This window comes from Syngnathus leptorhynchus, chromosome 1, assembly GCF_054491065.1.
Source record: "Syngnathus leptorhynchus isolate UIUO chromosome 1, UIUO_Slep, whole genome shotgun sequence".
Lineage (NCBI taxonomy): Eukaryota > Metazoa > Chordata > Actinopteri > Syngnathiformes > Syngnathidae > Syngnathus > Syngnathus leptorhynchus.
Genome location: NC_141195.1, coordinates 20842590 through 20854423, shown reverse-complemented (window position 1 = coordinate 20854423; position 11834 = coordinate 20842590). Strand labels below are relative to the sequence as shown.

Below are 11834 nucleotides of genomic sequence, written 5' to 3'. Positions count from 1 at the left end.
CAAAGTTTGAGGCTTAAAGAACCATTTGACATGAAAAAAAATATCACAATAAAGCCAAAAATAGTAGGTAAGTACATCACACTTGCCTGTGGACCAGTAGTATAGGATAGGGTGAGAGGTTCACAAATAAAACCATCTCTTTGAAATGACATAAAATCAGATGAGTCTCACTCTCAAGTCAACGGATATTTATTGCGTCACCTCTACACTGTATAAAAGATGTATTGTGTTGCAGTTAAAGAGTTTACATGACACAATAGAGACATACATACCTTTAGTAAGTCTAAAACCCAAAGTTACCCCTAACTTATAATTCTGTAGTTCTAAATGGAGATGGGAGTTTTTAGGGCTATATAAAAACTTGACTTGACTTGACTTGGAGTGCCTCAAGGATCAGCTCCAAGGCCCTTCCTCTTTACAATAGTGGTGGACAGACTGACAGATTATGTTGGACTGGAATCCTCATGGGCCTTCAGGATGGCAGATGACATTGCGATGTGCAGTGAAAGCAGGGAGCAGGGCGGTTAGTAAGGGCTTGGATGGCCTGAATGATGATTTTTCCTCAGGGTTCCTTCAAGGTCGCAAACGGTTGCAGAATGTGACTTTTGGTGATGGGAATATAAAAGACAGCGTCAGGCTCAGTGGCCTTGTAATGTTCCTGGTTATCAGCTAAAACATATAGCAGGCTTGTGAATGGCACATGACCAAACCCAGAGAACTGATGAGCCCTGATTATTACCTGAGTCCTACAGCACTGTGATGCCATTTTCAATGGACAGCAAGAAAGAAAATGTGGGTGAATTTTTCTGCTCAATTCATGCGCCAAATACATAATATTAACGAGAATGCTTTATTGGTGGTGATTTGGACATATTATTGTAAATTATTGGTTTTTCTCTTCACTTTACGTCCCCTTTAAAAAACAAAAAAGAAGCAACTGCAAGCAGAAAACATCTTTCTTGTACAAAATCATGGGAAATTGTGTAAAAGCCATGAACAATTTGTGTATAAAAAATACACGAGTCTCATAATAGACTGCAGTTTAAACACAACTGTTTTACAATGGGGAAATTAATCACAGACAATCGAATGGTTGTATATAAAAAACACAGCAGCCGTATTAATGTTTGATTGTCCAGACACCCGAGTGGTCACTTTTGTACTTTTCCTCTTTTTTTCCCCTATTTGATTTTGAAGAGAATGCCTCATGAATTACTAAGCAGCAAGGGAAAGAACCCAAAGAGACATGTAGTCCATGGCAGAGCTTTTTGGCTACTTGTTTTTTAAATCCCCCGCCCCACCCTTAGGTATACAGCCATTCTCATGAGTCTGGTGCAGCAGCAGTGGTTGCAGTTGCTACGTTAGTTTGGCAGACTCGCAGCGGCAATTCATGCTGAAAAAGCTAATTTGTGTAACTGCAACGAGTTAGCTGTGCAATATATTCATAGGAGCAAACTAAACATTTGCACAAAAAGCATTTATCCTCATTAATTTTGGAGTGTGTGCATGTGTCCCAATTTCTTTACAACTGTTCTCCTCACCAATCTCCTAAAACGGGAGGTTCGTTTTGAGTGGTCTTGAGTGCCTTTAATCATTTTAAATCCTTATTGTGTGCTGCGCCAGTCTTGGCCACTCCAAAAATGGACAAACATTTCAAGCTCCACATTGGCGCCAGTCACGTTGGTTTTCGAGCAGTCTTGTTGCAGGAAGAAAATGATATGGAGAAACCGATTTGTTACTTTTCACAGAAATTCTATTCTCACCAGTTGAATTAGTCAATGACTGAGAAATAAACATGGGCCCTTATTTTTACTATATTATATTTAGCTTGTATTTTCCTTCACTTGTGTGCTTCCTTTTTTTTTATTGTGGTCCAAGGAGCCGGGGTCATATTAGTAGTCAAGCTGTTCTTATGCATGAGTTTGAACTTTTCGTACAAATATAAAACAAGAGTGCAAGGGCGGCACTGTGGTGCATCAGATAGCACGTCCGCCTTCCTGTGTGGAGTTTGTATGCATTTAATTTTATGTATGTCTGGGACACTTTTTTTTTACAGTTAAGGCATTATATGATCGAATATGATTCTGGATTAACTTTGCATTAAAATTGACTTGAAATTGCCCAGTTGTTCACCCATTTGCACCCTTAGACTTATGACCAAACAAGAAAAAAGACCAAGCAAAGCATTCCATTTTCTCGATACAGAACAAGTGACTAAAATGGCATTAAGGGGGGAATCCAGCTCACGCCATCTTTGAGGTAGACTTTTACTGGAAAATTGGAGCTCAAGACGATGCCAGATAATGGCCACAGGCGGCTGGAATATGCTGTGGAAAACGTGACGAAGAATGTGTTGCATGTGAGAGAGAGAAAGAAAGAGAGAGCGAGAGAGAGAGAACGAGAGAGAGGCCACTGTGATGTCATTTTCTGCAAGTGATGGATAAAAATGGGTGAATTTTGCTGCTTAACTCATATTGCACAATGCATTATTAATCAGAATGCTGTTTAGCAGGGGCGCGTGTGTATCTGCATGTGTGTGTGTGTGTGTGTGTGTGTGTGTGTGTGTGTGTGTGTGTGTGTGTGTGCGCGTACCTGCGTGTGTTTCATTTGCCAAAGTCATCTACATAGTATGACGCAAAGCTCCAAACATAAGCTCATTAAAGCAACTCACTTGTGAGAGTTTGTTTGGCAACTCAATACTTTTTGGGGACAGGTTTGACTTGGCCTTTGCATGACCTGCCAGAATCACTTTGAGCGGTTCTGTCTTGGATTTACCCATTTTGTAAAACTGTGGCAACCTTGAGCTCAAAACAGTACGGGGATTTTCTAATGTGTCACTCGTGGGGCTAAAAAGCTGAACAATTTCCGTGTAGTCACGTCACATGAAAAACCTAGCAGTACATTTTACACATACTTTTCTAACTTTTAGTGTGTCCCCTCGAACAAGCTACAAATGGAACAACAGTATTGCGTTCTGCTGTGAGCTGGTTTAGCGGCACTGCTGCCGCCCAGATAAGAAGCGTTGGCAAAAGTGTTTAAGATTTCATGGGATACGTTGAGAGCTTCAGTTCTTCTCTTGAGATCTCCCCTACTCATCTGACTGCCTCATCTTAATGCTTCTTGAAGGCCAAGAGGCTGCATTGTCCAGAGGTAAAAGTAAAAATAAAGACTTCTACAGATGTTTAAATCCAGCACTACAATTGGAGTGCATTAAAAAAAACATGAGGGGGAGTGGAGGATTTTTTTTTTGTAAAAGCTCTCAACATGATCTCAATTGGAAACTGAAGCTGGATGACAAAGCAAATACAGAAATTATATGTTTTACTTTATAATAATACCTTTTATGCACAAACACAATGTGATGCATGTTTGAGAGCCCTCAAAGATGGCAGGCAGATGTGTAATTTAAAAATCCAGCACTGGGAAAAAGAGCTGTAGCAAGGTTGCACCACAGCCTTGAGCTCGCTCTGCACGTCATGTGTATTCTGTGTGTACGGAAATGTTATGTTCATCGTGACTGTGGACGCATGTTTCACTCTGCAACTCATGCGTGTCACTCATTTGACTCACCAACCTTTTACTCATCAATATTGACCTTTGAAATGACCTTTTGCCGGGTAACCCACAGTGATGGACATATCATTTAATTTCCAACATTCACCAGCGGCATACCCAGGAGTCCTTCATCATTAGTCCATTATTATTTCAGGCTGGTCCTGTTTGTCAGTCTAAAATGTTTACAAGGGTAACGACAGATTATTCTATCCATTGAGAAACAATATGGACCATTTTGCACACAAAAACATATAAATTTAGATGACATAGATAGATAGATAGATAGATAGATAGATAGATAGATAGATAGATAGATAGATAGATAGATAGATAGATAGATAGACGGACGGACGGACGGACGGACGGACGGACGGACAGATAGATAGATAGATAGATAGATAGATAGATAGATAGATAGATAGATAGATAGATAGATAGATAGATAGATAGATAGATAGATAGATAGATAGATAGATAGATAGGTAGGTAGGTAGGTAGGTAGGTAGGTAGGTAGGTAGGTAGGTAGGTAGGTAGGTAGGTAGGTAGGTAGAAAGGGAGTGAAATAGGGAGGTAGAGAGCTAGAGAGAGAGAGAGAGAGAGAGAGAGAGAGAGTGAGTCAACAGACGGCCTATAGCACCCTTGAAAAGGCTCTGGGCCCGTCCATCACAGTAATTGCATTCAATTCCAGGTCACCTCTCACGCTTGTGCTTTCCAACTGCGTCTCACAGATGTGTGCTCATCGCATGTATATCATTAATCATCTCATGCATTTCAACAGTACAACGAGTTGGACAGAAAAGGCTGACATGTACTATATATACGTTCATCACCATGACATGTCTGCCCTTCCCTCCATGCAAATGCCAAAGCCTAGAAGCATTGCCTGATGTTATGAAGGCTTGCAAATGTGGCAGATGCACACTGGGTAAAACCGAGAATTCACTCCATTTATGGGATTCCAGAATCAGGGGATGGAAGGAGGGAAAACAAATAACCTGGGGATTTGAACATCATGTTCTGAAGCAATGGGACTGTCACTGACGCTATTGCCAAATATTGTGTACCGAGATTAAGCTCGCCAACAGACTGGAAAGCCGTGAACAATGTTGCACTAACAGGGGCAAAATAGGTCAAGCGTGTTTCTCTTATGTGGGCTACAGGCGGTGCAGTCGCCTGAATATCTGGCAAAGCGTCTGCTGTGATATGTACAAGCTCATCCCTCGGGGCATTAGGACTTGTCAGCAAGACCTCTTCACACCCTACAGATATGCTGTAGTGGAAACAAAAGTAGCTATATAATTTTAGATTTGAATGTTCTATTGCAGCTGTGTCAAACTCATTTTTTTTGCGAGCCGCATTGTCGTCGTAGTTTCTTTCGGAGGGCCATTATGACTGTCAACCCAAATAAATGTATGAACATTTCAGTATAAACTTCAAAACAAACTGACAAGTAAATTGTTTTCAAATCAGACTAGTAATAACTGGTCAAATATTTAAAAATATATGTTTTGAAAAGTGAAGACAATTTACAATTTTCGTAATGAAACATGAATTTGATGCACAATTTGTCTTTGTGGGCCACATAAAATGATGTGGCGGGCCATATCTGGCCTCCGGGCCTTGAGTTTGACACCTGTGTTCTATTGGGTTATGTATCTTTTATGAAATTACATTAATTCTTAATCCCCTAAATCAGTGATTGTCAACCAGTGTTCCATGGCTTCTAGTGTCCCGTGGAGATATTGCAGGTGGGACTTGATTTATTTCCCAGCTAATTCTGTGAACAATCAACTGACTTTTTATGTCTTCCTGGGGAAGGGGGTTCACCAAGTTTAGCAAATTTGAACAGGTTTCCCCCTCCCCAAGCAAAGTGACGAGGTGGGGGGGTCACTGATTCTAGGTCATATTATAATAAGTCAACCCGTGAAAATAAGTAACCCGGTCTCATTTTGAAATGGGGATATAAAGCAGTGGTAGAGCGCATGCTTGGCATGGATGAGGTTGTGGGAATCGATCCCCAGCATCTACATGTTCAGTTAGCTCCATGTTTTAGGCTAAGGGCTTAAGCTGTTTGGGGTGAGAGTCTCCATGTTTTAGTAGCTCAATCTGAATGTACAGTATTACCTTTCTGATGTTGAGTTACCAACCTGACTTTCACATAAATCATGTAAGCAACTGGCAAATAGAATCATGGCAGCTGAGGAACAACCATTTAAGCGATGTTAGATGGGGATGTAGCTCAGTGGTAGAGCGCATGCTTAGCATGCATGAGGTCCTGGGATCGATCCCCAGCATCTCCATATTTGTTGGCTCAATGTGTTAGAGTAATAATTTAAGCTGTTTGGGGTGAAAGTCTGCATGTTTTAGTAGCTCACTCTTTACATTATAGAACCACCTATCTCATGGCAACTGAGGAACAACCATTTGAGTGTCAGTAGATGGGGATGTAGCTCAGTGCTAGTGCGTCTGCTTAATGTCCCTGAGGTCCTGTGAACGATCCCCAGGTTATCCATGTTCAGTTGGCTTTATGTGTTAGGGTAAGGCTTTAAACTGTTTGAGGTGAGAGTCTCCATGTTTTAGTAGCTCAATCTGAATGTACAGTATTGCCTTTCTGATGTTGAGTTACCAACCTGACTTTTACACAAATCATCTAAGCACCTGGCAATCATAGAATCATGGCAGCTGAGGAACAACCACTTGATAGATGGTAGATGGGGATGTAGCTCAGTGGTAGAGCGCATGCTTAGCATGCATGAGGTCCTGGGATCGATCCCCAGCATCTCCATGTTTAGTTGACTCAATGAGTTAGGGTAAGCTGTTTGGGTTGAGACTCTCCAGGTTTTAGTAGCTCAATCTGAATTTACAGTATTACCTTTCTGATGTTGAGTTACCAACCTGACTTTCTCATGAATCCTATATCTGGCAATCATAGAATCATGGCAGCTGAGGAACAACCATTTGGTAGATGTTAGATGGGGATGTAGCTCAGTGGTAGAGCGCATGCTTCGCAAGCATGAGGTCCTGGGATCGATCCCCGGCATCTCCATGTTTAGTTGGCTCAATGTGTTAGAGTAAGGATTTAAGCTGTTTGGGGTGAAAACTGCATGTTTTAATAGCTCAATCTGAATTCACAGTATTACCTTTCTGATGTTGAGTTACCAACCGACTTTCACATAAATCATCTCAGCTGGCAATCATAGAATCATGGCAGCTGAAGAACAACTACTTGCTAGATAGTAGATGGGGATGTAGCTCAGTGGTAGAGCGCATGCTTAGCATGCATGAGGTCCTGGGATCGATCCCCAGCATCTCCATGTTGAGTCAATGAGTTAGGGTAAGCTGTTTGGGTGAGACTCTCCATGTTTTAGTAGCTCAATCTGAATTTACAGTATTACCTTTCTGATGTTGAGTTACCAACCTGACTTTCACATAAATCATATAAGCAACTGGGAATCATAGAATCATGGCAGCTGAGGAACAACCATTTGGTAGATGTTAGATGAGGATGTAGCTCAGTGGTAGAGCGCATGCTTAGCATGCATGAGGTCCTGGGATCGATCCCCAGCATCTCCATGTTTAGTTGGCTCAATGTGTTAGAGTAAGGATTTAAGCTGTTTGGGGCGAAAACTGCATGTTTTAGTAGCTCAATCTGAATTCACAGTATTACCTTTCTGATGTTGAGTTACCAACCGACTTTCACATAAATCATCTCAGCTGGCAATCATAGAATCATGGCAGCTGAGGAACAACCAGTTGAGAGATGGTAGATGGGGATGTAGCTCAGTGGTAGAGCGCATGCTTAGCATGCATGAGGTCCTGGGATCGATCCCCAGCATCTCCATGTTTAGTTGAGTCAATGAGTTAGGGTAAGCTGTTTGGGTGAGACTCTCCATGTTTTAGTAGCTCAATCTGAATTTACAGTATTACCTTTCTGATGTTGAGTTACCAACCTGACTTTCACATAAATCATATAAGCAACTGGCAATCATAGAATCATGGCAGCTGAGGAACAACCATTTGGTAGATGTTAGATGGGGATGTAGCTCAGTGGTAGAGCGCATGCTTAGCATGCATGAGGTCCTGGGATCGATCCCCAGCATCTCCATGTTTAGTTGGCTCAATGTGTTAGAGTAAGGATTTAAGCTTTTTGGGATGAAAACTGCATGTTTTAGTAGCTCAATCTGAATTCACAGTATTACCTTTCTGATGTTGAGTTACCAACCGACTTTCACATACTCAGCTGGCAATCATTGAATCATGGCAGCTGAGGAACAACCACTTGATAGATGGTAGATGGGGATGTAGCTCAGTGGTAGAGCGCATGCTTAGCATGCATGAGGTCCTGGGATCGATCCCCAGCATCTCCATGTTTAGTTGACTCAATGAGTTAGGGTAAGCTATTTGGGTTGAGACTCTCCATGTTTTAGTAGCTCAATCTGAATGTACAGTATTACCATTCTGATGTTGAGTTACCAACCTGACTTTCTCATAAATCATATAAGCACCTGGCAATCATAGAATCATGGCAGCTGAGGAACAACCACTTGATAGATGGTAGATGGGGATGTAGCTCAGTGGTAGAGCGCATGCTTAGCATGCATGAGGTCCTGGGATCGATCCCCAGCATCTCCATGTTTAGTTGACTCAATGAGTTAGAGTAAGCTGTTTGGGTTGAGACTCTCCAGGTTTTAGTAGCTCAATCTGAATTTACAGTATTACCTTTCTGATGTTGAGTTACCAACCTGACTTTCTCATGAATCCTATATCTGGCAATCATAGAATCATGGCAGCTGAGGAGCAACCATTTGGTAGATGTTAGATGGGGATGTAGCTCAGTGGTAGAGCGCATGCTTCGCAAGCATGAGGTCCTGGGATCGATCCCCAGCATCTCCATGTTTAGTTGGCTCAATGTGTTAGAGTAAGGATTTAAGCTGTTTGGGGTGAAAACTGCATGTTTTAGTAGCTCAATCTGAATTCACAGTATTACCTTTCTGATGTTGAGTTACCAACCGACTTTCACATAAATCATCTCAGCTGGCAATCATAGAATCATGGCAGCTGAAGAACAACTACTTGCTAGATAGTAGATGGGGATGTAGCTCAGTGGTAGAGCGCATGCTTAGCATGCATGAGGTCCTGGGATCGATCCCCAGCATCTCCATGTTGAGTCAATGAGTTAGGGTAAGCTGTTTGGGTGAGACTCTCCATGTTTTAGTAGCTCAATCTGAATTTACAGTATTACCTTTCTGATGTTGAGTTACCAACCTGACTTTCACATAAATCATATAAGCAACTGGGAATCATAGAATCATGGCAGCTGAGGAACAACCATTTGGTAGATGTTAGATGGGGATGTAGCTCAGTGGTAGAGCGCATGCTTAGCATGCATGAGGTCCTGGGATCAATCCCTAGCATCTCCATGTTTAGTTGGCTCAATGTGTTAGAGTAAGGATTCAAGCTGTTTGGGGTGAAAACTGCATGTTTTAGTAGCTCAATCTGAATTCACAGTATCACCTTTCTGATGTTGAGTCACCAACCTGACTTTCACTTAAATCATATCAGCTGGCAATCATAGAATCATGGCAGCTGAGGAACAACCAGTTGAGAGATGGTAGATGGGGATGTAGCTCAGTGGTAGAGCGCATGCTTAGCATGCATGAGGTCCTGGGATCGATCCCCAGCATCTCCATGTTTAGTTGAGTCAATGAGTTAGGGTAAGCTGTTTGGGTTGAGACTCTCCAGGTTTTAGTAGCTCAATCTGAATTTACAGTATTACCTTTCTGATGTTGAGTTACCAACCGACTTTCACATAAATTCACTCAGCTGGCAATCATAGAATCATGGCAGCTGAGGAACAACCACTTGATAGATGGTAGATGGGGATGTAGCTCAGTGGTAGAGCGCATGCTTAGCATGCATGAGGTCCTGGGATCGATCCCCAGCATCTCCATGTTTAGTTGACTCAATGAGTTAGGGTAAGCTATTTGGGTTGAGACTCTCCATGTTTTAGTAGCTCAATCTGAATGTACAGTATTACCTTTCTGATGTTGAGTTACCAACCTGACTTTCTCATAAATCATATAAGCAACTGGCAATCATAGAATCATGGCAGCTGAGGAACAACCAATTGGTAGATGTTAGATGGGGATGTAGCTCAGTGGTAGAGCGCATGCTTCGCATGTATGAGGTCCTGGGATCGATCCCCAGCATCTCCATGTTTAGTTGGCTCAATGTGTTAGAGTAAGGATTTAAGCTGTTTGGGATGAAAACTGCATGTTTTAGTAGCTCAATCTGAATTCACAGTATTACCTTTCTGATGTTGAGTTACCAACCGACTTTCACAAAAATCATCTCAGCTGGCAATCATAGAATCATGGCAGCTGAGGAACAACCACTTTCTAGATGGTAGATGGGGATGTAGCTCAGTGGTAGAGCGCATGCTTAGCATGCATGAGGTCCTGGGATCGATCCCCAGCATTTCCATGTTTAGTTGAGTCAATGAGTTAGGGTAAGCTGTTTGGGTGAGACTCTCCATGTTTTAGTAGCTCAATCTGAATTTACAGTATTACCTTTCTGATGTTGAGTTACCAACCTGACTTTCACATAAATCATATAACTGGCAATCATAGAATCATGGCAGCTGAGGAACAACCATTTGGTAGATGTTAGATGGGGATGTAGCTCAGTGGTAGAGCGCATGCTTAGCATGCATGAGGTCCTGGGATCGATCCCCAGCATCTCCATGTTTAGTTGGCTCAATGTGTTAGAGTAAGGATTTAAGCTGTTTGGGATGAAAACTGCATGTTTTAGTAGCTCAATCTGAATTCACAGTATTACCTTTCTGATGTTGAGTTACCAACCGACTTTCACATAAATCATCTCAGCTGGCAATCATAGAATCATGGCAGCTGAGGAACAACCACTTGATAGATGGTAGATGGGGATGTAGCTCAGTGGTAGAGCGCATGCTTAGCATGCATGAGGTCCTGGGATCGATCCCCAGCATCTCCATGTTTAGTTGAGTCAATGAGTTAGGGTAAGCTGTTTGGGTGAGACTCTCCATGTTTTAGTAGCTCAATCTGAATTTACAGTATTACCTTTCTGATGTTGAGTTACCAATCTGACTTTCACATAAATCATATAAGCAACTGGCAATCATAGAATCATGGCAGCTGAGGAACAACCATTTGGTAGATGTTAGATGAGGATGTAGCTCAGTGGTAGAGCGCATGCTTAGCATGCATGAGGTCCTGGGATCGATCCCCAGCATCTCCATGTTTAGTTGGCTCAATGTGTTAGAGTAAGGATTTAAGCTGTTTCGGGTGAAAACTGCATGTTTTAGTAGCTCAATCTGAATTTACAGTATTACCTTTCTGATGTTGAGTTACCAACCGACTTTCACATAAATCTGCTGGCAATCATAGAATCATGGCAGCTGAGGAACAACCACTTGATAGATGGTAGATGGGGATGTAGCTCAGTGGTAGAGCGCATGCTTAGCATGCATGAGGTCCTGGGATCGATCACCATCCTCTCCATGTTTAGTTGAGTCAATGAGTTGGGGTAAGCTGTTTGGGTTGAGAGTCTCCATGTTTTAGTAGCTCAATCTGAATGTACAGTATTACCTTTCTGATGTTACCAACCTGACTTTCGCATAAAATGTTCTCACCTGGCAATCATAAAATCATGGCAGCTGAGGAACAACCATTGGTGGTAGATCACATTCCTCGCATGCATGAGGTTCTGGGATCGAACTCCAGCATCTCCATTTAATTATCGCTCAAACTGAATAAACTACCCTTCTGAATTTGACATAACCATGCATGCAAAATGAAAGGCACCTGCATCACATATACCACCAACCACTAGTTCATTGGCAGATGGGGATGTAGCACAGTGGTAGAGCACATGCTTCGCATGCATGAGGTCTTGGGATCGAATCCCAGCATCTCCATTTAATCGTCGCTCTAACTGAATAAATTACCCATCTGAATTTGAGATAACCATGCATGCAAAATGAAAGGCACCTGCATCACATAGAACCACCAACCACTGGTTCATTGGCAGATGGGTATGTAGCACAGTGGGAGAGCACATGCTATGGTCGAACCCACTTTTCATATTTGTATGGAAAAAAATGAAAAGTAAAATGTTTCTAATATGCTAAGGGAAATATGTGGTTTTTGGAAAGTGCTGCAATACTACCTCCAGGACACAGGAAGAACCAGAGAAGCCGAATGTTTGACTCAATGGAAGCGCAGAGTTTCCAAAATGTTAAA

At 42.0% G+C, this 11834-nt stretch overlaps 20 non-coding genes across 20 annotated transcripts; all 20 read left to right on the top strand.

The window, feature by feature from the left end:
* Positions 1–5783: 5783 nt before the first annotated feature.
* On the top strand, positions 5784–5855 carry trnaa-agc (transfer RNA alanine (anticodon AGC)). The gene has a single exon. It is a non-coding gene; the product is annotated as a tRNA-Ala (tRNA).
* A 413-nt stretch (positions 5856–6268) lies between these two features.
* trnaa-agc (transfer RNA alanine (anticodon AGC)) lies at positions 6269–6340 on the top strand. Its single transcript has one exon. It is a non-coding gene; the product is annotated as a tRNA-Ala (tRNA).
* A 189-nt stretch (positions 6341–6529) lies between these two features.
* trnaa-cgc (transfer RNA alanine (anticodon CGC)) lies at positions 6530–6601 on the top strand. The gene has a single exon. It is a non-coding gene; the product is annotated as a tRNA-Ala (tRNA).
* Positions 6602–6797: 196 nt separating this feature from the next.
* trnaa-agc (transfer RNA alanine (anticodon AGC)) lies at positions 6798–6869 on the top strand. Its single transcript has one exon. It is a non-coding gene; the product is annotated as a tRNA-Ala (tRNA).
* Positions 6870–7056: 187 nt separating this feature from the next.
* Positions 7057–7128, top strand: trnaa-agc (transfer RNA alanine (anticodon AGC)). The gene has a single exon. It is a non-coding gene; the product is annotated as a tRNA-Ala (tRNA).
* Positions 7129–7324: 196 nt separating this feature from the next.
* Positions 7325–7396, top strand: trnaa-agc (transfer RNA alanine (anticodon AGC)). Its single transcript has one exon. It is a non-coding gene; the product is annotated as a tRNA-Ala (tRNA).
* Positions 7397–7588: 192 nt separating this feature from the next.
* trnaa-agc (transfer RNA alanine (anticodon AGC)) lies at positions 7589–7660 on the top strand. The gene has a single exon. It is a non-coding gene; the product is annotated as a tRNA-Ala (tRNA).
* Positions 7661–7850: 190 nt separating this feature from the next.
* Positions 7851–7922, top strand: trnaa-agc (transfer RNA alanine (anticodon AGC)). Its single transcript has one exon. It is a non-coding gene; the product is annotated as a tRNA-Ala (tRNA).
* A 193-nt stretch (positions 7923–8115) lies between these two features.
* trnaa-agc (transfer RNA alanine (anticodon AGC)) lies at positions 8116–8187 on the top strand. The gene has a single exon. It is a non-coding gene; the product is annotated as a tRNA-Ala (tRNA).
* A 189-nt stretch (positions 8188–8376) lies between these two features.
* On the top strand, positions 8377–8448 carry trnaa-cgc (transfer RNA alanine (anticodon CGC)). The gene has a single exon. It is a non-coding gene; the product is annotated as a tRNA-Ala (tRNA).
* A 196-nt stretch (positions 8449–8644) lies between these two features.
* On the top strand, positions 8645–8716 carry trnaa-agc (transfer RNA alanine (anticodon AGC)). Its single transcript has one exon. It is a non-coding gene; the product is annotated as a tRNA-Ala (tRNA).
* Positions 8717–8903: 187 nt separating this feature from the next.
* trnaa-agc (transfer RNA alanine (anticodon AGC)) lies at positions 8904–8975 on the top strand. The gene has a single exon. It is a non-coding gene; the product is annotated as a tRNA-Ala (tRNA).
* A 197-nt stretch (positions 8976–9172) lies between these two features.
* Positions 9173–9244, top strand: trnaa-agc (transfer RNA alanine (anticodon AGC)). The gene has a single exon. It is a non-coding gene; the product is annotated as a tRNA-Ala (tRNA).
* A 189-nt stretch (positions 9245–9433) lies between these two features.
* Positions 9434–9505, top strand: trnaa-agc (transfer RNA alanine (anticodon AGC)). Its single transcript has one exon. It is a non-coding gene; the product is annotated as a tRNA-Ala (tRNA).
* A 193-nt stretch (positions 9506–9698) lies between these two features.
* Positions 9699–9770, top strand: trnaa-cgc (transfer RNA alanine (anticodon CGC)). The gene has a single exon. It is a non-coding gene; the product is annotated as a tRNA-Ala (tRNA).
* Positions 9771–9966: 196 nt separating this feature from the next.
* trnaa-agc (transfer RNA alanine (anticodon AGC)) lies at positions 9967–10038 on the top strand. The gene has a single exon. It is a non-coding gene; the product is annotated as a tRNA-Ala (tRNA).
* A 188-nt stretch (positions 10039–10226) lies between these two features.
* Positions 10227–10298, top strand: trnaa-agc (transfer RNA alanine (anticodon AGC)). The gene has a single exon. It is a non-coding gene; the product is annotated as a tRNA-Ala (tRNA).
* A 196-nt stretch (positions 10299–10494) lies between these two features.
* Positions 10495–10566, top strand: trnaa-agc (transfer RNA alanine (anticodon AGC)). The gene has a single exon. It is a non-coding gene; the product is annotated as a tRNA-Ala (tRNA).
* A 192-nt stretch (positions 10567–10758) lies between these two features.
* On the top strand, positions 10759–10830 carry trnaa-agc (transfer RNA alanine (anticodon AGC)). The gene has a single exon. It is a non-coding gene; the product is annotated as a tRNA-Ala (tRNA).
* Positions 10831–11437: 607 nt separating this feature from the next.
* On the top strand, positions 11438–11509 carry trnaa-cgc (transfer RNA alanine (anticodon CGC)). Its single transcript has one exon. It is a non-coding gene; the product is annotated as a tRNA-Ala (tRNA).
* Positions 11510–11834: the final 325 nt, after the last annotated feature.